The sequence below is a fragment of the Leucopleurus acutus genome (assembly GCF_964270905.1).
Source record: "Leucopleurus acutus genome assembly, chromosome: 12".
NCBI lineage: Eukaryota > Metazoa > Chordata > Mammalia > Artiodactyla > Delphinidae > Leucopleurus > Leucopleurus acutus.
The window spans coordinates 54,644,306-54,669,981 of record NC_139154.1 but is presented as its reverse complement, the minus strand read 5'-3'; positions in this window follow the sequence as shown (position 1 = coordinate 54,669,981).

Genomic DNA, 25,676 nt, shown 5'->3' with positions numbered 1-25,676 from the left:
TTCTCTGTAGTTTAAGGCATATGCATTTCAAGTTATGGACTTTAGAAAGTAAACTACTTCCTTTGATGTCTAATCCACAAGAAAATACATGTGCCTCTATATGTATTGCATACATGAGAGGTTTTCTCTAGAACTTATCGGTGTAGAACCAACTGGCTGTGGCTAGCTCACTCATCTCTCTTTATACAACATGCGTTTAGGAATCATAATAGGAGTTGGCACGGTTATGATTGACCAAACACCCCCATGTTTCAGGTCTTGTACTATAATCACTTTCACCTGAAAGGGATTTTCTACTCTACTTCCCATTTAAGTCAATTATTAATTATACTCAATTTCCACTGATCCATCCCTTACAGGTTTCAGCTTTTGATTCTCATACAAATGGGTTTCTTTCTCTCCCTATTTCTTATGAGTAAATGGCAAGGGTAAGTCTATTCCAGGGAAAGATTTTACTGATGGTTGATGGTTCTTCTTTTCCCTCTGCACAGCCCTCACACCCCTTCTCTTTAACTCTCTAACAAGTGTTTTCTGACATTTTCTGACAGAAATGATTCTATCTAGGGTCATATGGCTATCAGGCAGTTATTGTTTGTAATGGTTTGGAGCCCTTCAGCCAGTGTCACAGAGTGGGCATTTATCCTTATTTAAGAAGAAATGGGAGGGAGGTAATGTGTTTCACTGAGTCTGTTTGTAGGGGATACTGTGTTTCAAATTTCAGACAGAAAATTACTGAGGAATAGAAGCAGACCAATTTCTCTAAACATCTTTGGCTGAAAAAAGAGGAAGTTTGGGAGCACATTCTTTCATCCCCTGTTTCCTAAATTTTTCACTCCTCCCAGCTGTCCCCAGAAATGTTGCTTGGGGCTATACATATGTTTTACTAATTCCAGGAGGCAACATGGCAAGTGAAAAGCTGGATTTATAAGACACAGACTCAAGTTTAAATCCTGGGTCAATCCCTACCAGTTCTGTGACATTGACAATTTATTAACATCTCTAAGTGCCTGATTTCTCATTTATAAAATGGAGGTTTTAATATGTACCTTGCAAGGTGATTATGAAAATACAATGAAATGGCATAAGTGATGTATATAATACAGTTCTTGGAACATCAAAGATGCTCAAAATATGTTTAATACCCTATTCCCACTTAATCATTTTATATATGATGCTTAAGTTTTTTGTGCTTCCTTGTTATGCAATACAAGAATATCACAGAACACCTTCAATACTCTCACTGGGCTAGGTTAGATTAATTTTGTTGATAATACACCTGGAATTCTTTTCATGCACGTACAGATTTTAGTGTGTTGCTGACATATTGTTAATGCTAGGTCATAACTTTACTTAAAGAGAGAGTTCATGGATATGAAAGGTAAGCTCAGGGCAGGGCAGTGGCAAGAAGCTATTTGGGGGCTCAAAGATGCTGTGGCAGCCCCCCACCAAGTTGGCAGGTGAAGCCCTACTTCGTCTATGCTTAAGGTCAGCTCCTGCAATGAAGATCAGTGTAAAGAGATGGATACCACGGAACAAAACTATGCACTGAATGTTCTGCCTTGTGCTGCAGAGTATGAAATGTTTGATAGGCAGAGGTGTGTCCTTAGGTTTATGAGATGGTATGAGAATCTGCTGCTTCTTAGCTTAGTAAGAATGTCTAAGACTTCTCTCCCTTGAACAACTCCAGCGAATTTTCTGTTCTACCCTGTAAGTCTGAGAATTAGTGTCAAGCTGAGTGGTTTAAATTCTAATGTAGAAAATCCTAGACTAAATTGTCAATCTGAGTATTTGTTTAAATACCAACTGTTGCTAAATGTAACTGTTTAGTACTCTGTCTCTGGGATGGAGAATGTACATCCTAGTGTGACCAGTGCTTCTTCTATCCTCCCTCTCTCCTCAACCCTCCTCAGCCCCTCCTATTCCCCTTTCCCGGCAAAATGAGGGAAAACTATTGAGTAGACCCTGGAACTAGGCATAGTTCACCCTCAACCCCGCCCACCACTGCAGCAGCATTGCTAGGGTCTCGGTTCTCTCCATTTCCCTTCCTGTGCCTCATTTTCCTCTGAAATAGGGGAAGCATCAATGAGACAAGACTCTTCTAGCCCTGAGAGACAAATGTTTTGATCCCTACACTCCAGAGATTCCTAGAGAGACAGTAAGATGCCAGGAACAAAACTGCTGTTTGATGCATCTAGACAGACAGGGCCGTAGATAATCTTGCAGTTTCCATAGTGTGGTGAAAAGACTTTAGGGAGGTCCCAGTGATTCCCATCTCCTGTGATTCAAACCTTCATAACCTCTCCCTGTGAGTGAGGGCAGGAACTGAGACTTGCTTCTGACCTATTGAATATGGCAAAGGTGATGGAATGTCAGTTTCATGATAACCTAAGATTGAAAACTAACTTGCTAGGGGACTCTTTTCCTTGCTGGCTTTGAGGAAACAAGAAGCCACACTGGGAAGACCTTCATGGTAAGGAACTGAGAGTGGCCTCCAGATGACAGTAAGCAAAACTGTCTAACAGCCACAAGAAAATAAATGCTGTCAATAACCACATGATCTTGGAAGTGGTTCCTTCTCCAACTGAGCCTCAGATAAGGTTGCAGCCCTGGCTGACACTTTGATTGCAACCTTGTGCGTTTTCCAATCACAGAGTCCAACTAACCTGCATGACACTCCTGATCCACAGAAAATGAAACATAATAAACACATGTTGTTTCAAGCTACTGAGTTTGTGGCAACATTGTTATGCGTCAATAGATAACTAATAGAGCACAGATGGAAGGAGGGAAGCAAACCTGAGAGAGTCAGGAGATAGGAAGAAGGGATACTTCAGCTACAACTGGTTACATGAGAAGTAGGTAGCATCAAAGATATTTTTGCAGATTGTGATTCTTTAAAAGTAAGCTCTGGGGCTTCCCTGGTGGTGCAGTGGTTGAGAGTCCGCCTGCCGATGCAGGGGACACGGGTTCGTGCCCGGTCCGGGAAGATCCCACATGCCGCGAAGCGGCTGGGCCCGTGAGCCATGGCCGCTCAGCCTGCGCGTCCAGAGCCTGTGCTCCGCAATGGGAGAGGCCATGGCAGTGAGAGGCCCGCATACCACCAAAAAAAAAAAAAAAAAAAAGTAAGCTCTGAAATGCAGTTTATGGTGCACAAAGTTTATTAGGAAGTGCCCTTGGGATCAAAACCTGTAGAAGGGAGGTAGAAGAAATGGTCAGGAAAGAAGGAGAAGTGGTGCTGTGCCACAGGACCGACAAAGGCATCAGCCAACCTCACAGACAATGGAACTAGAAAGGCCTTTTCAAAGCTGCCACGCACAGGACCAAAATGGCTATGGCTCTACATCATCACCGTGGATTGCTACACAGCCTCAGGAAGGTTAAGACACTGTGTAATGTGGCATCAGCTGAAGGCTGTCTCTTGACAGTAATCTCAGCAACTGGGGCTACATGCCCTTCATTGAAGAGGGATCTGGACCTGGCATCACCATATCCATTATAGATATGTACCTGAATGAACTGATGACTGAAGCTCAGGTTGCTCTGCCACCTTACCTGGGCTACACAGCCTCCCTCCAAATCTGACACTACTTTGAAGGTAGGGTGATCTCAAATTGATAATTAAATTTCTGCCATCAAGTTGGAACAGAAAAATCAAAATAAAAACTAAGCTGAGATATAGCAAAACTATTATATTTTTGTATACCAGAGCACATGACCTGTGATTCCACAGCTGTTGCAGTGACTATTATAATTACACCAGGAGCACAGAAAATGGAGGTATCAATCCCAAATAGAGGAACTGAGAAAGATTTTGTGTATGAGGATGGTACTCTCAAAAAGACTGAAGAAAATCCAATGAAGAGACTAGTACAAATGTGCAGGCAGTGTTAAGGGAACAAACAAGGGATAGTACAGCATCCTCAGGCGAACAAGAGCATGATGTCATTACCATCCTTAGGCTGGAAGGGTCAGGGTAAGAAAACCATAACTGTAACTCAAAGTAAGGATTATGTACTATAGTAGGGGAGTTGTGGCTTTGGACAGGATTATAGACACTGTAGAAAAAACACTAAATCTTTCACACACACCCCCCACCATTCTTCCATCTCCTGCCAATACCTCCCATTGGCCAAACCCAATGAGAAGCTGGGAGGCAAAAGTCCAGGTAATGCAGCCCAAAATGGTCAGCCTCCCAGGTCAATGAGCAGCACAGATAGTGGATCTGGAGGGATAAACTGAAGAATAACTAGCATAGGGTTGATAATTGAAGGAGAATATCTTAAGCTAAGGAAATAGGATGAATAAAGACAGAGAAATAGGAAATTCCAGAATCTGTTTAAACAATGGTCAGTAGTCTGATGTGTTTGGAGTATGAGCTACCTTGGGGTGGTAGTCTGAGATAAGGCAGACTTGGATCAGGAAGCAAGAAGGGGGAACAGATTGAAAAAACTCTGTCAAGAGGCTCCCATCAGGAAATCCAGCAGATCCCAGCAAAACAGGACATGACTGATTTCTATGTGATAATCTAACAGTCTTATCCCCAGTCTTTACTTCAGAGAGTGAGGATTGGAGAATGTGACTAGCCTCATAATTTTCTAATTATGTAATAATGGATCATGTTATAATACATTTGTATTGATATGCATATGGCTATCCCCATCAAATTCTGAACCCTCTGTTACTTAAGTTTTTCATCAGAGAACAGCCTACAAAAAGCCTTAATCATTGGCCTTGATCATTCCCATTTTCCTTCAATGTTGAGAGACTAGAGAGGCCCTGTTAAATGTGATGTGGCAGGTGCATTCACATCACTGTCATGTGGGAAAATTCCTCTGTGTGGTGTAAAATCACACAAGCATGTGTTGCAGCTAATTAATTGGATGACAACCAATCCCTCAAGTCTTTTCCAACATTATTGCTTTCCCAGCTTTTCACACCCATCATGTCAACACATGTTACCTCAGTCTGTTAGCTCATCCTTTTGCTAGCAATCTAACATTAATTTACCAACAGACTGTTTAACCTTTCTCCATTCTTTTTGGTTGTTTTGCCTTCTTTAATATTTGTAACATCTCCTGAGATAGTATCTAATTAGAATTCTATTGACACACAACTTCCTCCATCTTCTGAAGGAATTTACCAGAGCACAGCAAGTCATGCTTTAAAATGGTTATACTTTTCTCCAGAGACATGCCATTCCATTTTTTTATACTTTCCCCCCTCTCCAAGACAGGAAATTACCTATATTGGGGAACTATTTGGTGCCAAACACTCTATTAGGTATAATGCTACGTACATTGCATGTTAACTTGCTCCTCATAAAAACCTCACAAAGAAAGTATTTTGTCACTCTTTTCATACAACCTTATGGTTCAGAGTGATCATATAGTCTGTTCAACAGCAAATTACCAAAACGTTTCAGAGCCAGAATTTAAACTCTGGTCTCCCAGACACCAAAAACCACAGTCTTTCCCCCTATACCACACTCTGTGGAGCCCTCCACCATTCCCTTTTGCACTCCACAGGGGGCCAATGTTGCCATCTTAAAATATAAAATCATATGAGCCATTAATTTTTTCGTGTGAATGAGTTATTGTTGATTCTTCCAAGAGTATTTACATTTTATAAGAGGTATTAAGAAAGAAGAAAAAAAAAAAACTCCAAGAAGTGACTCTAAGAGTGGTTTTCAGGCATGCCAATTGGCTGTAGCAGTTACTTTTGGATAAAGAAGTATTTTGGGGGCACTCAAAATTTAATAGACAGCTTTCTCAATCTTTCCTATAGAATGGATTTAATTGTTGCACCATTAAGAGTTGTCAGAGACTGAACATTTTGTTTTGTACAGCAAGGTAGCATTTTTACTTTTCTGAACAGGATATCACTCAACTCTCAATTTTTCACCATGGTATTGATTTAATGCTGAAATGTGCGTGCTGTGAACTACCACCCCCAGCAGCAGCCATGGTCCCAATCCATTATATACACAGTGACACACATGACTTGAGATGGTCTGTGCTACCAAAATACTAGGGTTCTCTTCCTGGAACCATAAGAGATTGAAGACTGAGGCTATGGCTCTTAATAACTTTGGCCTGAAAGGAACTCTCATTAACTATAGAGATTTTTTTTTTTCCATTTTGGGCCTCCAACTAGGAACATTTCTAAATCAGATAATGGTACCTTAGATCTTCTAGGTAATGCTGTCTATTTCAAAATGGCCTTGGAGGGGAGGTGTTTACTGGAAATGCCTTGGGAACTTCTTTTTCTTTTGAGCTTCGGTATTTCAGCAATGCACCATGGGAAAAAAATGGCCTCTCTATAGTGGGTTCAGGGAAAAATAGCTACCTACAACCAATCCATGAGAATGGTAGCCTGTTCTATACTGATCATTGCTCTCAACATCAAGAATAGCAGAATAGGGCTTCCCTGCTGGCGCAGTGGTTGAGAGTCCACCTGCCGACGCAGGGGACACCAGTTCGTGCCCCGGTCTGCTAAGATCCCACATGCCGTGGAGCGGCTGGGCCCATGAGCCATGGCCGCTGAGCCTGCGCGTCCAGAGCCTGTGCTCTGCAACGGGAGAGGCCACAACAGTGAGAGGTCCACGTACAAAAAAAAAAAAAAAAAAAAAAAAGAATAGTAGAATAGTGCACAGTCCCTAGAAGGTTCTCAATAATTATGTGTTAGAAGAATGAATGAGTTCTTAACATTTCTTGACTATATTAGGATATGTGAGACACTTTGCTAAAGGTTAAGAATGCCAATATTGGGACTTCCCTGGTGGTCCACTGGTTAAGACTTTGCCTTCCAATGCAAGGGGGTGCAGGTTTGATCCCTGGTCAGGGAGCTAAGATCCCACATGCCTCACAGGCAAAAAACGAAAACTTAAAAAGCAGAAGCAATATTGTAACAATTCAATAAAGACTTTAAAAATGGTCCACATCAAAAAAACTTAAAAAAAAAGAATGCAAATATTAAATAAAACATCATAGCTGCTGAAAAGGAGCTCAGAGTTGAAAAGGGGAATACATAATTGAGTTGAAGTACAAGGTTCACATCTGTAAAGCATGCTAAGAGACTCCAGATTCTAAACACAACATACATATTATGAAACAGGCAAGGTCAAACTCTCCATTAACTGGCAAATGTTATGTGAAATTATAGGTTTCATTTTTTACAAAAAAAAAAAAAAAAAACTAAGAAGAGGAAAATTATGAGGAAGAGAGCCTGGGAAAATATCAGGTATACTCTTCTTATGGAGTATAACTCTGAAAAAAATCTATTCTTTTTTGATCTGTTACTTTTTAAATAAAAGTTTTGTGAGTATAACACAAATACATAGCAAGGCAAAATTTATAATTGTACAGCTCTATGAATCATCTTAAAAAGAACAAGCTCATTTAACTGTCACTTAGGTTAAGAATTAGAATATTACAAGCTCTCACCTTTATCCATTCCTTCATCACTATACACTCCTTCTTTCTCAAAGGTAACTATTACTCTCACTGCTAACACCATGTGTTAGTTTTGCCTCTTTTTGATCTTTATATAAAGGATTTATCATTATGCACCTTTTAAATCTGGCTTCTTCTTTCCAACATTTTGTTTTGGATATTCATTCATGTTGTTGTGTTGGGCAGTAATTCACTGCCTTTGTTGTTTTTGTTCTATGCTGTTCCAGTGCATAAATATCTTGTAATTTAATCTTCTTATACAGTTGATTCCACTCTTTTGGTCAATGCTGTTATGAACATTCTTATACATGTCTTTTGGTGAACAAATATGTGGAGTATGTGTGTGTGTTATGGAATATACTTAAGAGTAGAAATGCTAGTTAGCAAAATATCTACCTATCCGTCTACCTTCCTACCTACTTACCTACCTATCTTTCCAAATTTAGTAGATAATGACAAAGTTTTCCAAAATGTTTGTAGTAACTGACATTTTAAACAGCAGTGTATCAGTCTTTTTAATTTTCACCTGTCTGTTGTGTATGTCATGGTATTACATCCATGATAGTTTTAATTTCCTGGTGACTAATGATGTTGAGTACCTATGTATGTTTTTTAGCTATTTGGATATTTTTTTGTGTGTGTAAAATACCTGTTCAACTTTCTCACCATTTGTTCCATCGAGTAAAAATTTTCTTTTATATTGTAGGGTTATATACAGTTGCAAACTCTTTGTAAGTTATCTGTATGTCAAATATATTATCCACTTTGTGACTTACATTTACATTACCTTAATAATGTTCTTTGATGAACAAAAGTTCCCAATATCAGTATAGTTCCATTTATCAACCTTTCCTCTATTGTTAATGACATTGTTATTTATCATTCTACTTTCATCATCTTTGGGTTATATTTTATTTTGAGGTGTGTCTTATAAGGAGCACATATCTGTTTTTTTTTTTCACTAAATCTAATAATCCCTATCATCTTATCATTTAAGTGAAAAACTTAACCCATTTATATTTAATGCAATTACCAATATAGATACATAGATCTTTCATATTATTTACTTCTTGTCTCATGTCTTTTGTTTGTTTTTGTCTATTTATTTTAGCTTCTTTGCTTTTTAAAGTAATTTTGTTAAACTATTTTTTCCTTTCCTTAGCTCACTTGTTACATGTGTCATTTGGTGCTTACCCTAGAGATTACAACTTGTATCTAGGATGTATTAACCTCTAATGAAATAGAACTATTGATATTCCTTACAGTATTCAAGGATCTTTGAAACTTAATCATCATTCTGAGTTATGTATTCTTGTTTTCAAGTAATCTGTGCCTCATATTTTAAATATCAAAGAATCTATTATTGTTTTATATAATCAATATTCTTTTAGATTTATTTACATTTCAACCATACTCTTAGATTTACATATTTACCATTTCAATTGCTCTTCATTATCCTATAAATCTGTAAGCCTCCTCTTGAGACCGCATCATTCTGTCTGAAGAACACCTTCTCTTTTGTTTAGTGCAGGTCTGCCTTTTGAAAAAATCTTTGTCTACTTTTTTTTTTTAATTTGAAACTATCTTTATTCCAACCAGCATTTGGGGAAGGATAATTTTTCTTGATACAGAATTTTTCTTTTACAGTATTATCTTGCCATCCTTTCAAATATCATTTTGTCTTTTTCTCTGGCATCTATTGTCTCTGTTGAGAAGTCAGTTGTCAGACTTATTTTTGCTCCTTTGAAGATAATGCCTTTTTTCTGATTGCTTTTGAGATATTCTTTTATTTCAGCAGTTTTACTATGATTATATCTAGGATTGCTGTTGCTGTTTTACAATCTTGCTGTTTTGGAATACGTTGGTAACTGTCTCTTCAATTTTGCTTCAGTTCCACTCTCTTTCACTTTTTCATCATATGCTGGATATTTCCATTATATTCCAAATATCATTTTTTAAAAAAAACTTTTGTTCCTGTTTATTCTTTCTTTTTGTTTTTTTTCTAGTCATGTTTTTGACATTTGCATTTCTAACACATCTTATGGTACACTAATTAGCACTTCAGATATGTGTAATATGATGTTAATCCTATCCATTAGTTGTTTCTTTCAGATATTATTCAGTTCTTCATTTTTATTTGATTTTCCCAAGCTTTACTGAGATAAAATTGACATATAATATGGTATAAATTTAAGGTGATTATTTGATTTTTAATAGTTCTTAGTTAAGTGATGAAATTCGAATTCCCAATCTTATTTTTGCAATTATTTGAGTATGTTAACGATGTAACATCTTAAAGATGATAATAATAACTCCATTATCTGGCTTTCTATGAGTCAGTTTCTATTGTCTTTTTAAAAACTTTTCAGTTTAGGTCCAGTCTGGTCTTCAATTGTATGCCTGATTATTTTTTACTAAGTGCTTACTTAGTAAAAGTTATTGTTATAGTGGTAAGTTGAAGCTCTCAACATTAACTTCTATAGGAAGAATTTACTTTTATCTCTGATACACAGCTAGATTAGAGAAAATCATCTAAATTCACATACTGATATGATTCAAAACTAAGTTTCAGTCCTTGTGAGGGATGACCTATATCTGCATTACCCTTAACAGTGCCCCTCTTCCTTAGGAGTCCTGAACTTTAATTTTTATTGTCTTATTCCTGTAAATATACAGAAAGTTCTGTTTAGTTCTTCAGGTTTAACCACCCATAGTCAGCTCAAGGAAAAGAGTGGTACAAAATATTTGGTTTACTTCTCTGGGCATCTCTTCTCTTTCAGATATTATCCAGACACACTCTTGCTACCTTGGTAGCTCTATGATTCCCTCAAACAGCTTGTTTACATTAAATCCAGGTATTCTACTTGTTATCAATGGAAGACTTGGTCCAAAACCTCCTATTCCACCATTGCCAGAAGCAGAATTCCCTGTTTCCTCTTGTTTTAAATTAATGAGGGGCTTAGGTGAAATCATCTCTTTTAGTTGATTCATTGTGAATATATAACTCACCTGTGAGTATGGACAGGGTGGCCAAATTATAAAATTTCAACTCTCAGGTACCAGAGACTAGATTTATGGAACACAATAGGCAGCAAGTAACTGCCGTCAGAGAAGTTTTTAAGTAAGAGTGTGCTATTATAAAATATCTGAGGGCTTCCCTGGTGGCGCAGTGGTTGAGAGTCCGCCTGCCGACGCAGGGGACACAGGTTCGTGCCCAGGTCCGGGAGGATCCCACATGCCGCAGAGCGGCTGGGCCCGTGCACCATGGCCGCTGAGCCTGCGCGTCCGGAGCCTGTACTCCGCAACGGGAAAGGCCACAACAGTGAGAGGCCTGCGTACCGCAAAAAAAAAAAAAAAAAAAAATCTGAATAGCACACAGTCCAAAAGTCATTCTTCATTTTACTTATGCCAAAATAATTTATAAACTTTCTACAATTGCAAAAGTTATCTTGGGCAATCATAGGAATTTTTTTAGCATCAAATACTTTCTAGAAGGTGTTTTTAGACATGTGCACTGGAGGAAAGCCATGCCTTTGGTATGCTGGTGCACTTGTAAAACAACAAACAGAAAGAGAAATAGCTAAAGCAAGAAAAGTTAAATGGATTAAACATTTGCCAGGAAAACACATCTTTGAGCAGCTAACAAAGAGAATGATACCTTCTGTCCTACTACAAATAAATAATAGTAACAACAAATAGTACCATGATAACACACATATATTGAGTGCTCCCTGTAAGCCAGAAAGTAAAAGCTTGTAAATAATACTTCACTTAATCCTCACAGTAAGTTTACGAAATAGCTGTTACTTTTTTCATCTTACAAATAAGCGTGATGAAACAAAGATACCAAATCACTTGCCCAACGTCATGTAGCTCACGAACTGCAGGTCCATAAGACCCTAGAACTATACTGCTAACTACTATGCTTTAGAGTCTATTTTAATGAAGCAACTGAGCCACCATGAAATCATGTGGCAAATCATGATACTTTAGAGAATAGAGACACAGAGCAGAAGAGTATTTGGATCAAATCCAGATTCTCACCATTCTAGTTCCTCCTAGTTAAGGGACAGACTTACCACTAGAGGCCGATTAGAGTGGTAAGTATATATTCCTCTCTCCATGACTGCATTGTGTGTGTGTTTACCATTGATAAAATGTTCATAGTCCATCTACTTGTATAAATTCAGTCAATTTTCAGATAATCACTTTGAAGTTAAACATCATGGTGTTGGATGAGACAGACAATTTTTTCTGGCTCTACCATTTATAAGTAGGCAATTTCAGTTGAGTTATTTAACCTTTTTCACCTAAGAGTTGGTTTCCTCAGCTATAAATATGGACATGGTAATATCACTCTCTCATGAATGTGATTATATTAATTAAGATAAAGCTTTCTATATGCCTGGTATATTGCAGGTACTTAATTAATATTCTGGGTGTTGTTTTACCTTTGAAAAGCATGGCTAAATTAATACTCCCATGTATTAATGTCTTAACAAAGACATTTACACATTATGGACCCCACTTGTCTGGTTCCCATTCTTAGGGTCAAGGAAAATACCCAAGCTGGATATTTATGTAAATGGTGGTGAGAAGAGCAGGCTGGTTGTCCATCTGAAACAGCACAGCCATAGGAGGAACCATTTAAACTGTGGTCTGTGTAGGAAACCAAGGTTTTAGCTGAGAAGAGAATGTTAGGCACTGGATCAGAGACCCCAGTCTAATTTCTGAAATGAGAAAAAAACAATGGACCAGAAGTGAAAGAATTGATATTAGAAAACACTGTCAGTCATGTTAGCAGTAGAAGCTGTTCAGAACTATAAGCCTGATCAAAAAGAAAATGCATATGTTTCTGTTTCTTTGGCTCCAGGGAAGTGAAATGACAACAAGGGACAACATAGGGGTGGAAACCACTAAAATGCATAGTAAAGACTTTTGTGGCCAGATTGGGTAAGCAGGGTAAACACCACCCCTTACTGAGTGCTGTAGAATACTGTCTCTTCTTTTGTAAATAGATATATCACCATTATTCTGCCTTTATAAATTCAATGGTGCTGTCCCTGGTGAGATAACAACCCATATCCTTTCCTGAATATCAGAAATCATCTAAATAGTTCCCAGCATAGCCTGAGTAATCTGAATTTTTGATGTCTTATTTTTAAAATGAGTTAGAAACTTAAGATAAATTTTCTATTTATACAAACTTCTAGGATATAGGCTATAATGTTTTTGGCATATTCCCAGACCTTCTTGCTGTCATGCAGAACACACTAAACATCAGGATCAATCCCTATGACCTCTAAAACAAGGTTTCAGCACCAGGGAGAGTTGTGTATTTCAGTAACTGTGGTTCATACTACCTCGGCTTTTTTTCTTTTTTCAGAGCATATTTTGGCCATGAATGCAAACCCAACTGTTAATGTCTTAACCCAATTACGTTTATTTATGACATATGGCTTAATAACTAGTCGTTAGTAAAAGGAATCTAAAATAAGCAATATTTCCAACAACTACAACAACAAAACTATTAAACAGTCTAAACATTCTATGTGAGGATATTTTCTCAAGAATTCATTACTAAAAATAGCTTTCTACAGAACAGACCTTTCAATGCAACCCTTGTTTGGCATCTCTACCTCTACTCACTAATGCCGTTGTGTGCTCCACAGTTGCCTTTAGGAGCCTTAGCTAACAGTTTATTTTCAGCTGCTCTTTACTGTTCTCAGTCAATCTGAGACAGAGAGGCTAGGATATTCATGGCCTTCTGAAAACTTCTTCTCCGTTCCCCTTAAAACACTTATTATCTGTAGAAGCAATTGCTATGCTTTTTATTTGTCAGTTTGACTTTTTGCTCCAATTAAGAGAATTTTGAAGTAGATCCAGTTACAGTTCTAACCCTAGTAAATATTCATGGTCTAGGCAAAGCGTAGACGATTTTTGGTATTCCATTCATAATATAATGGGTCACTTCTTTGGATACCTTAGCTTTTCTGAAATCTGACATGAAAAAGTAATTGTTGTCAGGCAAGAATGATTTCTTATAACCAATACATAAAATAAAAAAGAACATAAATTAAATAGATATAATGTAATATAGCTCATATATATTTTTTAGCCATTGGTATAAACACTCTATAATGAATGCCTGAACATGTAATATGTGTAATTTCCATTATAATGTATTGGCACAATATTATAGGTGACAGTTTTTTAAAAATAGTTTATCTGCTTTTAGTTTGTGTTCAGTTGAAATAGTAAAGAGTTTTCCTTGATGTTTACGGCCATAGAGAGTTAAAGCAAGGGAAACATGTCATAAAAGATGTATACAATGTAGGCAGAGCTGTATATCACTGTGTCATTTGGTTTTCAAGTTTAAGGCATTTACATGCATTACTAGCAACACATTTTAAATTGATGGAAACATTGAGAATATGGTACATGACTCAAATACATATTTTTGTGAACTAAACAAAAATTTCCTAATAGGAAAAAATTTGACTTATGATATTAAGAAACAGTGTGTTTTTATTTCTAGAGAGTAAACTATTTTGTACTTTAAATCTAACATGTATTGATTTACTCTTGTGTAAACATCAAAGCTGGGATTCTATTTTTAATCTGCCAGGCTAACGTTTTGAGATGACATGTTTTACTGTATTTCCATTCATGTAATTTCTCCTGTATTATTAATTAATAATCTTGGAATAGCCCCAAGACTGCGGTTTCTATGAGGTATAATGTGCAACACTGTATAACGAGGAGATGTAATGCTCATTAGCTCTCATCTGGTCTTTAGTCCCTTTTCAATGCAGAACCAACTGCCTTTAGCAAGGTCCATTTCTGGCAATTTCCCAGAAGATCTCTCCCTATACCTTTGACTTCCCATTATGAACTTGCTGTACTGAGCTGTCCTCTTAACTCTCACTCTCTCTGACTTCTGGTTCTATTAGTTCCCTAATTTGAGTATTTATAATCCTCCTAACCTTTGATGCCATCATATTCTTGGCTCTGTATCCTCTCATATGGCATTTCCTTAATGTTTTATGAGCCTTCTAATGTCAACCATGTGCCCCCAGGGTATTAGAGCTTGGATTAACCTCTGTCTAGAAAAAAATGATTTAGATATTTGACGCTTAAAATCCATGCTGTACAAAATAAAATAAATGTGTAAGTTAACATCACCTAGCTATCCTTGAGCAATGTTTTCATACTCATTATATGGGGCAGGCTGTTGTCCATGCCTAGTTGTAGTGTCAGAATGTACCCATATGGACTACCTCTGAGAGGACGAAAAAGATAAGTGCAAGGGGGATGATTCCCAACAATTGATAAATGAAGGGATGGTTACCAAGAAATTTATGTCTGGAATCAGTGTTCCATATGGGAAGAACTAAGATTTAGAAATAAGGACAGCTTAGCAGGATGTATTCAAATAGGCTTAAAAACTGGAGACCTAGAAGCTAAGAATCAGGAGCACAGCAAGTGGGTAAGTATTGGCCACTGAGTGGGTGAACTGTGTGTGAAATGAGGTAAGGGGATGAGGAAAGCAGATTCAGCAACACATCTACAAATGTGTTGGGAAAAGTATAATAAGTCCCTGAAGGGTATGGGTAGGCTGTGTTTTTCCAGAAGGAAAGATAGTCCAGACCCTGATTGAGCGTTTTCACAGACTGGAAGTCAGAACACTTGGGTACACTGTTAAAGGAAATCCTTATCTGTATGCACAGGCCAGTCACTTAACCCTTTTGAACATCAGTTTCCTCCTGGGTAAATGTGGACAATAAAATTGCCACTATGATCCTCATGGCACCATTGTGAGGATCAAATAAAACAATGGAAATGTAGATGCTTTGTGGGAGGATGCAGAGGTTTTATAAATGTAAGCCACTATCATTACTTAGACAAAATTATGTCATCAAGGATTCATTTTTTGAGTTTATCCTCCTTTTGGAGGGTGTTGAGAGGGTGATAGCCAAGCCTTTGCAATATAGCAATATCTTCTGACAAAGACAAGGACAATATCAGAAAACACAGTGATTAACTGTTTACCTATGGAGGTGTAGACAAAAAATCATTAAGGCTATGCATGAAAAAGCCAAGTTTCCTGCTAAAACTCCAGAGCAATGAGGAAATTGTGTTGAATGATTATGCATACCGTGTCTTTTTCTTGTTCATAGTCCAATAATTAAATTTTTATTTTCTTTAGTATGATATGTGCTATACATAAATAATATATATAGTTTGTGTGTTATTCCATAAAACATACATATCTTTGAAAGATAATACTTTTCTCTAACATTTATATAGATCTTTAGGGTTTGTAAAATTCTTTCAAATCCCTTGTTACTATTGTAAAATGCATTTAAGATCCAGCTAACAGTGTGGAGATACATATCTCTATAGAGCTTTAAGAGTGCTTCATCTCTAGAAAGGAAGCAAGTTGGAATAGCTTTGACTGGAATACGAGATTGAGCCAAGTAAATGATATGAAATGGTCAAGACAAAGGACTCCAATTCCCCAGTGAATACCATAAACAAGGTACTTCAGCCCTTGTCTCATTAGCTTCCTTATCTAAAAAACAGAGATTATAATGGTACTTACTTTTAAAGAATTCCTGTGAGGTAAACGTATTAATCCATGTAAGTAATTAGGAGTGTAGCAAACCTATTATTTGAGAATTTAAAACTTTCTGAAATCTTAATGCAAGATTGGGAGGACTGTAACTAGAGTACTGATCAAATGCAGGTTTTAAAAGATGTATTTTTTTTTAAAAAAATGCATGCTTTATGCATGTGAATGAGCGAGATGTAATAGTGGGTTTAGCAAATATTGCAGCCTTAAGATAAAAGACCAGGCAGTTGATAAGGGTAGGGAAATAAAACTGTTCAAGGTCTAAGATTTAGGAGAAGCACCATGAAAATCTCAGTGAAACTGTGGGTTAGAATAAATAATATCTTGGAAGACCTAAAACCTCTGAGATCTTGCCTCATTAGATCTATCCCTATAAAGGAAGTTCCTGATTGATATGAAGGAGGTTTCATTCTTCTCTGCGCAAGAGGCCTCAGTGTTGATGGCGGGGGATAGCGCTTATGTTTTGGCCACATCTGAGATGTAGCTGGGGAAAGCGAGGCCCCAACGACACTGTAGTAAAGTCAGTTTTCAACAGTAGGTGTGATTTGGAGCCTCGTCTGAGCAGGACAGCAGATGAACCGGACTGAAACAGACTGTGAGTCAGCAGGCATGGCCAAGTGACAGATACGCACAATATGATATAAGAACTAAGGAAGTGAATCAGGTAAATGACATGATCTCATGCGAGTTTTAGAAAAATCTCTCTGGCAGCTGTGTGGAGGACAGAATGGTAAGAGGTCAACCGGAGACAGGGAGACAAGATAGGGACCTGTTGTAAGACACATTGATGGCCAGGACCAGGCCAGCAGCCAAGGGTTCTCTAGATCAGAGGTCAGGAAACCACTGCTCACGGGCCCAATCCAGCCCACCATCTGTTTTTAAAAATAAAGCTTTATTGGAATACAGCCATATTTATTTATGCATTGTCTCTAAATGCTGTAATGCTGCAATGGCAGAGTTTCGTAGTTAAGAACAAGACCACACGGCTTGCAATGCTTAAAATATTTACTCTCTGGCCTTTTAGATAAGGAGTTTCCTGAGCTCTGCTCTAGATGGATGCCCTGAAGGTAGGTCTCTTGCTTCTGCTCAGGCCACTTTCTGGGCCAGTCTACATGACTTTATTCCTCAGTAAAATATTCTCAATTCCCTGAACTGCTCTGCTAATTGTAGCTGGCAATCACCACATGGTTCTTGCCCTAAATGTGTAGACTACAGCATGAAATCTTTCACGTCAGAGAGAAAAAGAAAAAGGACACAGATACAGATCACCAAAAGAAACCAAAAGCAAAATAACAGAAGAAGAATGTGTCGTGTGCTTTTGCTGTTGTTTGGAGCCGAAGGGCTAAAAATGCAGTATTGTTTCTTGTCCAAGATTTGCTTCCACTTGACCTAAAGATTATTATCATATGTTTCATGTTATTTAAAGAAGTTTCTCTACAGTAAAAGTGCCTCCTCAGGCAGTCTAACATGTGACTAGACATGAACTAGTTCCACGCTTTCCCCAAGATAACAGAGCAGAGGAGGCAAGATATAAAGTACTCTTTAGGTTAAAATACTCTCATCAAGGCTTTCTGGTGCTACAAAACTGTAGTAGTCCTGTCCTCGTGGTGGGGTTGCAGCGGAAGGAAGACTTTCATGTTCTATTTCATCAACCCACTAAATATTTTCTAAGTATTCTATATTTATATTTTACTTTTCTATTTTGTATGTATGTCAATATGTATGTACATATGTATGTGTGTGAAGGCATTTAGGCAAGGGCAAGGTTTAAGCCCCTCAATGTATCTTGAATCTGAGTTTGACAACCTCCATATCCAACAAGTGTAAGTGTCTTCTCTGAGGGCCTCTCTTTTTTCTTGCTGTCTTTATCTGTTTCTTTCTCGCTCCCTCTCTTTCTCTCTCTCATCTGATCACCATCCTTAAAATAGCAAATCTCACCTATACCAACCCCATTCTTGTCAGAACCCTCATTCTTCCTCACTGCTTTATTTTATTCTGAAGGATTTACCACAACTTAATGTATGGTATTTATTGTTTACTATCTGTGTTTCCTCAGTATGACACATATTCCATGAAGACAGAGGTTTTTCTCCACTGTGTCCCTAGGTGCCTGCCTCATAAAAAGTGTGCAGTAAATACCTGTTGAATGGCTGTACGAATGACCTACAAGAGCATGAGTCTGTCACTCGCATGTGATATCCATGGCTTTGACTTTGTTTTTCAATTATTTATGTACATGTCTTCTCTGCTCTCAGAAAATAAGTTCCTTGAGGACAGGAATCAGATGATTTCCATCTTTATGCCACCATTATCCAGGAAATTGCACGCAAATAGTAGTATGCTCCGTTTTGTTAAATGAATCAAGATTTTCACACATATATGGTGTGAAAACTGGCCTGAGTGTGTTCTTAGTTATTTCTTTGTAAAAATGGGTTGTAGAAGAATAAATTTATTAGAAATGATAATCTGCAGCTTGAAAGCTCAAATATTTTAACCTTGATATATATATTTTTCCATCCAGAATTTCGCATTTTGATCCTCTTAGGCTGAGAGCCTACCAAATTAAAAGGCCAGATTGATGCCTATCAAACTCCGTCTCTGGAAGGAAAAGCTGCTCTGAACTGTTCACTCCTTGCCATGGTAGGTTACCCTAAGTATGAAGGATGAGATGAGACTCTCTTGTGTAAAAATAGGTCTGCTGTCTTCTCATCCTCCTCTGATGTTCAGTTACTCCTGTAGCTAAATATTTATTCTCAGCATTTCTTTAGCCTTTACTTGTGTCCCTCTATGCAGTTTATACTCTTAGATTCTCTTTTTCTCACTTGCTAATTTTCCAGTTCTGTATTACCAAAACTTTAACATTAGTTATAAATTGTTGAAAGACTACTCTTTCAGTAAGCTCTGTGTTAGTCAAGAAACTATTCGGTTGGCCAAAAATTTCCTTTGGTTTTTAAGTCAAAATAAAAGACACATTTTTCATTTTCACCAAGAACTTTATACCCTTTTGTTCCACTACCTTCTGTCATTTTTCAGGCAACTTCATAATTCCATCTTCCCAAAGCTTTTTATCTTTTTGAGTAAAGAACTCTTCCAGGTGCATTTTACAGTCTTCCCGGGAATTGAAGTTTTTTCCATTAAGAGAATTCTATAAACACCGAAATAAATGGAAATCTGAAGGTACAATGTCTGATGAGTAAGGCGGATGAATCATAACTTCCCAACCAAGTTGTAACAGTTTTTGCCTGGTCATCAAAGAAACATGTGGTTTGCATTATCCTGATGGAATATTATGCATTTTCTGTTGACTAATACTGGATGCTTTTTGTCGAGTGCTGCTTTCAGTTGGTCTAATTCGGCGCAGTACTTGGAATTAATTGTTTGGTTTTCCAGAAGGAGCTCATAATAGAGGACTCCCTTCCAATCCCACAATATACACGACATCACCTTCTCTGGATGAAGACCAGCCTTTGGTGTGGTTGGTGGTGGTTCATTTCACTTGTCCCATGATCTCTTCCACTCCACATTATCGTACAGTAGCCACTTTTCATTGCTTGTCACAATTTGTTTTAAAAATGGAACGTTTTTGTTACATTTAAGTAGAGAATTCCATGTGGAAATATGGTCAAGAAGGGTTTTTTTGCTTAACTTATGTGGAACCCAAAGCGATTAACATAACCAAGCTGGGCAAATGATTTTCAACACTTGATTTGGATATTTTGAGTATGTTGGCTATCTCCCAAGTGTTATAACATTGATTGTTCTTCTCAGTTAATGTCTCTATTTGATCGCTATCAACTTCAACTGGTCTACCTGACCATGGAGCACCGTCCAGTGAGAAATTTCTAGCACGAAACTTCGCAAACCACTTTTGACACATTCGATCAGTCACAGCACCTTCTCCGTACACTGCACAAATCTTTTTTATGTTTCAGTTGCGTTTTTACTTTCTTGAAATAATAAAGCATAATATGCTGAAAATGTTCCTTTTTTTCTTCCATCTTCAATATTAGAATGGCTACACAAAAATTCACCAATTTTGATTTTTTTTTTAAATGCACGCTAATATGACAGCTGTCACAATACAATCTAACAAAATTATTTTGAATGAAGTTAAAGACAACTAAGCACTACTAAAGCCATCTTACAAAAAAAAAAGGAATGAACTTTTGGCCAACCCTATATATACATTCTGTGTGTCCAATTATGTTTGCGAACACTGGGCGGTAAGTGGCACTTGGAATTGATGAACAAATTTATTGACTTTTCTTTAAACCACTATGATTTTAGCAGTTAAGGTTTTGTCATAAATGTCTTAAACCATTTTCACACTTCCTGGACAAAAAATTGTGCGTAATATTAACTATTTGATAGCTGACCCTTTGTATGAAAAACAGAAGTATTAGACCCCTAAGCGTCCCACAAGTTTCACTTCATTAATTTTTATTTTATTGATTTTTAATCTTTTTATCTTTTTCAAAACTTTGGGACACAATAGCTAAAGACAAAGAAAAGGAATTGGTGACAGCATTTCCCCCCAACAAGCCTAATAAACCATCACCTAATCTCTTTAGTTTCTATTTGTTTCTTCCTTGAAACTTTTATAGTTTTGCCAAATTGCTTCCTTTTGCCACTTCCAAATTGTTTTATTTTAGGCATGTCATTTAACCTTTCTGGGTTACATTGTCCTCAAAATGAGATACTCAGAGGACTATATAATGACTAATAAACACTACAGCTCTAGAATTTTACCATGATTCTGCTGTTTATTTATCACTCTTTTACTATGTTGTTGCCATGGACACCCACATGTGCACATACACACACAGGCCAGCACACACATGCACACACACACAGTGAGAAGGGGTAATGAACTTGCAAACTCAGTTCAATGAGGTAGGCATCAATGAGATTCACTTCCTGCTGAGATTCTATTAGCTTCCTTTAATTATTCTAATCTTTTGTTTAATTGAACTTGCTTTTCCCTTTATTCTTCTCCAGTGACTATATATACTTCTTGTAAATAATAATAAGGTCTTCAGATTCAAATTTCTCATACTTCATTAAAACAAAAAAAACATGAATAGTATACATTGTAAAAGACTCATTTAGGTCAGTATTGATTTTTTCTCAAATATTTGGCATATAAAATAGTAATAGAACCTGTTACTATTCAAATTAACTTATTCTAAATGGAGCATTCCCATTATTTTGTTTGGCAAGATAAAAAAAATTAATTATAATTTTGAACACTCTTATTTTAAATAGGATCTTGAGCCACAGTCTAGGTCAGAGACAAAAAAAAAAAAAAAGGAATTTTATATCTACCTTTGCTATCAGCACTAGGTTTTTAGAAACAAGTGAGAGATCACAGAGCAGGGAGGTGGGATCAGAAAGGTAATAATCTGTCATTTCCAGGCTGAAAGGTGACCCTTTTAATGATGTATTTGTTAACTTAAGTGACAGAGGCCATAGAGCTAAGAATGTTTCTAATGACATATTATGCTGATTAATGGTCCACCTGGTTCCTTGCCCCTTACTCCTTTTAAACCTGGCAGATGTGGCCACTAAACCAACTCGTTTTATATTCAACCTCTACCCTGTGTACTGAAAAATTCTAGTTGGGAAGCAGGGAATATTAAGAGCATTAGTGAAGTATTTATCCAGTTTAGTGTCAAGTCAGACTAGCTATGTTCTTGATCATCCAGTTGTTATGTTCCTACCTTCTTGGATTAGCATCCCATTCATCATCCGTTCTTGCATCTCACCTCCTGCTGGCCTACCATTTCTAAGGTTCTGACATATTTCCTTGATAAGACCTCTGATGCCCATTTTTTTTTTCCTGTATGTGCCTCTTTCCTATTTCAATCTGTGTTCATGTACCTCCACCAATTCTTTCTCTTTTGTACATATATTAAACCAGCCAACTTAGCACTTATTAACTCCTCAGCCCTTGCCCAGATTCACAAGCCTGCATTGGCCTTAGCTTATGGTACTACATTCATCCATTCCCACCCTCTCCCCACCCCGCCAAGTCTTTAAAGGGCTTTGGCTGTATTTATACCCTAGAATTCCAAGTGACCCAACATATCTGATAGGACACCTGGTTCTTATATTTTTTCTGATTTGGCTTATCTGCCAACATGAAAGGAAGTCAGTTATGTGACCAAAAATGTGCACAAATAGTTGGACACTTATGAGAGATCAAAGTAGAGTAAGGAAACAATGATCTTTCTTTCCCACCAGGAGTTTGCAAGGGCTGGTATTTTCAGGATCTCCCTTTTGTTCTCTAATGTCTCTCTCTTCTTTTATGCTCTATATGAACAGTCATATTCAACTGCTTTTCTCTCCCAATCTCTTAGATTCCACTTACTTAATTGTGTGGACTTAGGTATGTTACTTAAGCTCTCTCTGCCTCGGTGTCACGATCTATAAAATGTGATAAAACTCATACCTGCTTCGTAATGTTTCTGTGAGGGTTCAGTGAATGAATTCAAGTAATATACTTAGAAAGGTGCTTAGAACATAGTAAGTACCTGGTGAGCGTTCACTAAGGTTAATATAGGAAAAAGGCACACCTGCTTTTGCCCCAGTAAAATATCTGGGTTTCAAACTCATGGAATCCCTCAGACATTTACATTATCTCTAATCATTGTTTAGCTAAGATAAGTCTTCCGTTTAAATCTATCATAATGTGTAGGCTCATAAAGACTAATTTCCACAGTTCGGCCTCAGAGTGGTGTTACAATTAAAGAGAGAAATAAGATAGGTTAACCTCCCATAGAGGTGGACAAGCCAATAGAGAACGCCTAAAATAATGTGTCAAATGCACATATAAAATACTTTATGTTACTGTCTGCACTGGAAGGAAATAGGTAAAACCTTTGGACTCAGAAATGACTAGAAAGCTTGAATCCAGAGAGGTAAGTTGGCCTTGAACCTGTATTTGCCCAGTTGTGTATGCTGATTCCTAGGGCCTCAAAATTTGCGGTTTGATAGGCACCAAGGAGATGGGAGGTAAAGCCAGTGCCCTTGAAAGATGGAAGTCAGAAAAGGGAACATAAATGCGTAAATTAGAAAAAAAATTTCTCATCAGCAGTCCACCCCTGCTACCAATTTTCATGAAAAATGCAAATTATAAAATGTTTATTTAAAGTAACTAAACTTATATTTTTTGAGATTCATCAATATGTAGTAAAACAATAAAGAAACAAAGGGAATGATTAATTAAATGATTAAATGATTCAAGGAAGTGGTTTCCTGCAAGGTGTATGTGTGTGGAAGGTGACATAAGCAAGGCAGAGCATACAACGAGGCTCAAGTATATCAATCAAATATTCTAGTTCTTAAGAAGAGTAGTATGTTCACAGGTGTTTGTTTCAATAGCACTGTTTAAAATTTCTCTCTTGACATATGTTACATTTGTCTTTTATATTAAATAATAATAAAACAGAAAAATAAAGAGCTAATAGCATAAGTCATTTCAAAATAGTACAAATCTTTTCAATTTTTATGAAAAATCTTAAATAGTTCAGAGCCATACTAATCCCACCTGCCTGCTTCTATGAATCCCTATCAATAGTGGAGAGGAAACTGAAGGAGGGTCAAAGAAGATGCAGAGAGGCCAATTACAAGCTAAGTCAAAGCCCACAGCAGCTATTGTACTGTCCACTCTTCCATCTCCAATACCCTCCAACACCCAGATTCTCTCTGAATTGCTCTCCCTTACCCATCCATCTCTTTCTTTTTTTTTTTTTTAAATTTATTTATTTTTTGTGGTACGCAGGCCTCTCACTGTTGTGGCCTCTCCTGTTGCGGAGCACAGGCTCCGGACACGCAGGCTCAGCGGCCATGGCTCACGGGCCCAGCCGCTCCGCGGCATGTGGGATCCTCCCGGACCGGAGCACAAACCCGTGTCCCCTGCATCGGCAGGCGGACTCTCAACCACTGCGCCACCAGGGAAGCCCCATCCATCTCTTTTTAAAGTATATATTTAAACTGATTTCAGTAAGAAAAAAAATCCTTCCTCTTTCCAAGGTGGAGGGTAGGGGAGAATTGTCTTTGTTAAAAATAGGATTCACTTATGAACATTCCCAGGTGAATGATTATTTCTTCTATCCCAATTCATGTATTTAATAAATGAAATATTTACTAACAGCTACCACACATCAGATGCTGTTATATGTACTAGAGATAGACTGGTAAACAAAATAGAGTCCTTGTCTATATGGATTTTATAAGCTAGTGGCTAAGATAAACAAGGTAAAACAAAACCCCACAAATACATACGTGTTTGGGGATGAAGAATAGCCAGAGTAAGGGGGTGCAGACCAACGAGGGCAGCTATTTTAGGTATACGTTGATAAGAAAACTATTTTCTTTTCTGAGGAAGAAATTTTTAGATAGAAATCTCAGTAAGTGAGGAAATAACTTCTAGATACTTCTAGATTGAGTGTTACAAGGTGCAAATGCCCTAGGATAGGAACTTCCTTAACCTATTCAAGAAGTAGTAAGAAAGCCCTTATTGCTGCAGACAGGTGTGTGAGCAAAGGACAGAGAGCCAGGGGATGAGGCCATCGTGGTCTTGCAGGGTATTTTAGCCCAAGGCAAGGACCGTGACATTTATTATAAGGGTCATGAAAAGCCACTGAATAATTTTGAGCAAGGAAGTTACAGACCAAGTTTTATATTTCAAAGGCTGACATTTGGGGAATAAACTGAAGAAACCTTGGAGAAGCAACAGGGAGACTACTTTAGAAGCAATAGTAGAAGTCTAGGCAAGAAAGAACACTTTGGGCAATGGTGTAGCAGTAGAATTTGTCCGAATTGTTCTGATTCTGGATCTATTTTGAAGGTGGCATATATAATATTTTTGCTATGGGTTATAAGAAAAAGAGAGGAAGCAAGGATAAAGGCAAATTTTGTTATGAGTGTCAGGGTCAGAAGTGATGAAATTTGCTGAAATAAGGAACACTGAGAAAGAAGCATGCTGAGGATGCAGGGGTCAAAAGATCAGTTGTGATATGTGAAGTCGGAGCCAAAAGGAGCTACCACTGCACAAATCTGAAGTTCGGGGTCAAATCTGGGCTGAAGAGAGAATCTGGGGAATCATGGGAACTGAACTGTACTTTAGCTAGACACAGACCTGGATGAGATCATCTAATGAGGGATTACAGATAATTAAAGGTAAGGCAATATGTACATAGGTCAGAAAAATGAGGATGCTAGCACAAAAGAGACTGAGAACAAGTAGACAGTGAGATCAGAGGAAAATTAAGAGGGTGCGGGATCCTGAAGCCAAGTGAAAAGTTTCACGATGGTTTCATTATGTCAAAAACATCTTAGAGGCTAAGGAAGGTGAAGACTGATAATTGACCACCAATTTTTTTTTTTTTTTTGCCGAATGCGGGCCTCTCACTGTTGTGGCCTCTCCCGTTGTGGAGCACAGGCTCTGGACGCACAGGCTCAGTGGCCACAGCTCACGAGCCTAGCCGCTCCACGGCATGTGGGATCTTCCTGGACCAGGGCACGAACCCGTGTCCCCTGCATCGGCAGGCGGACTCTCAACCACTGCGCCACCAGGGAAGCCCGAC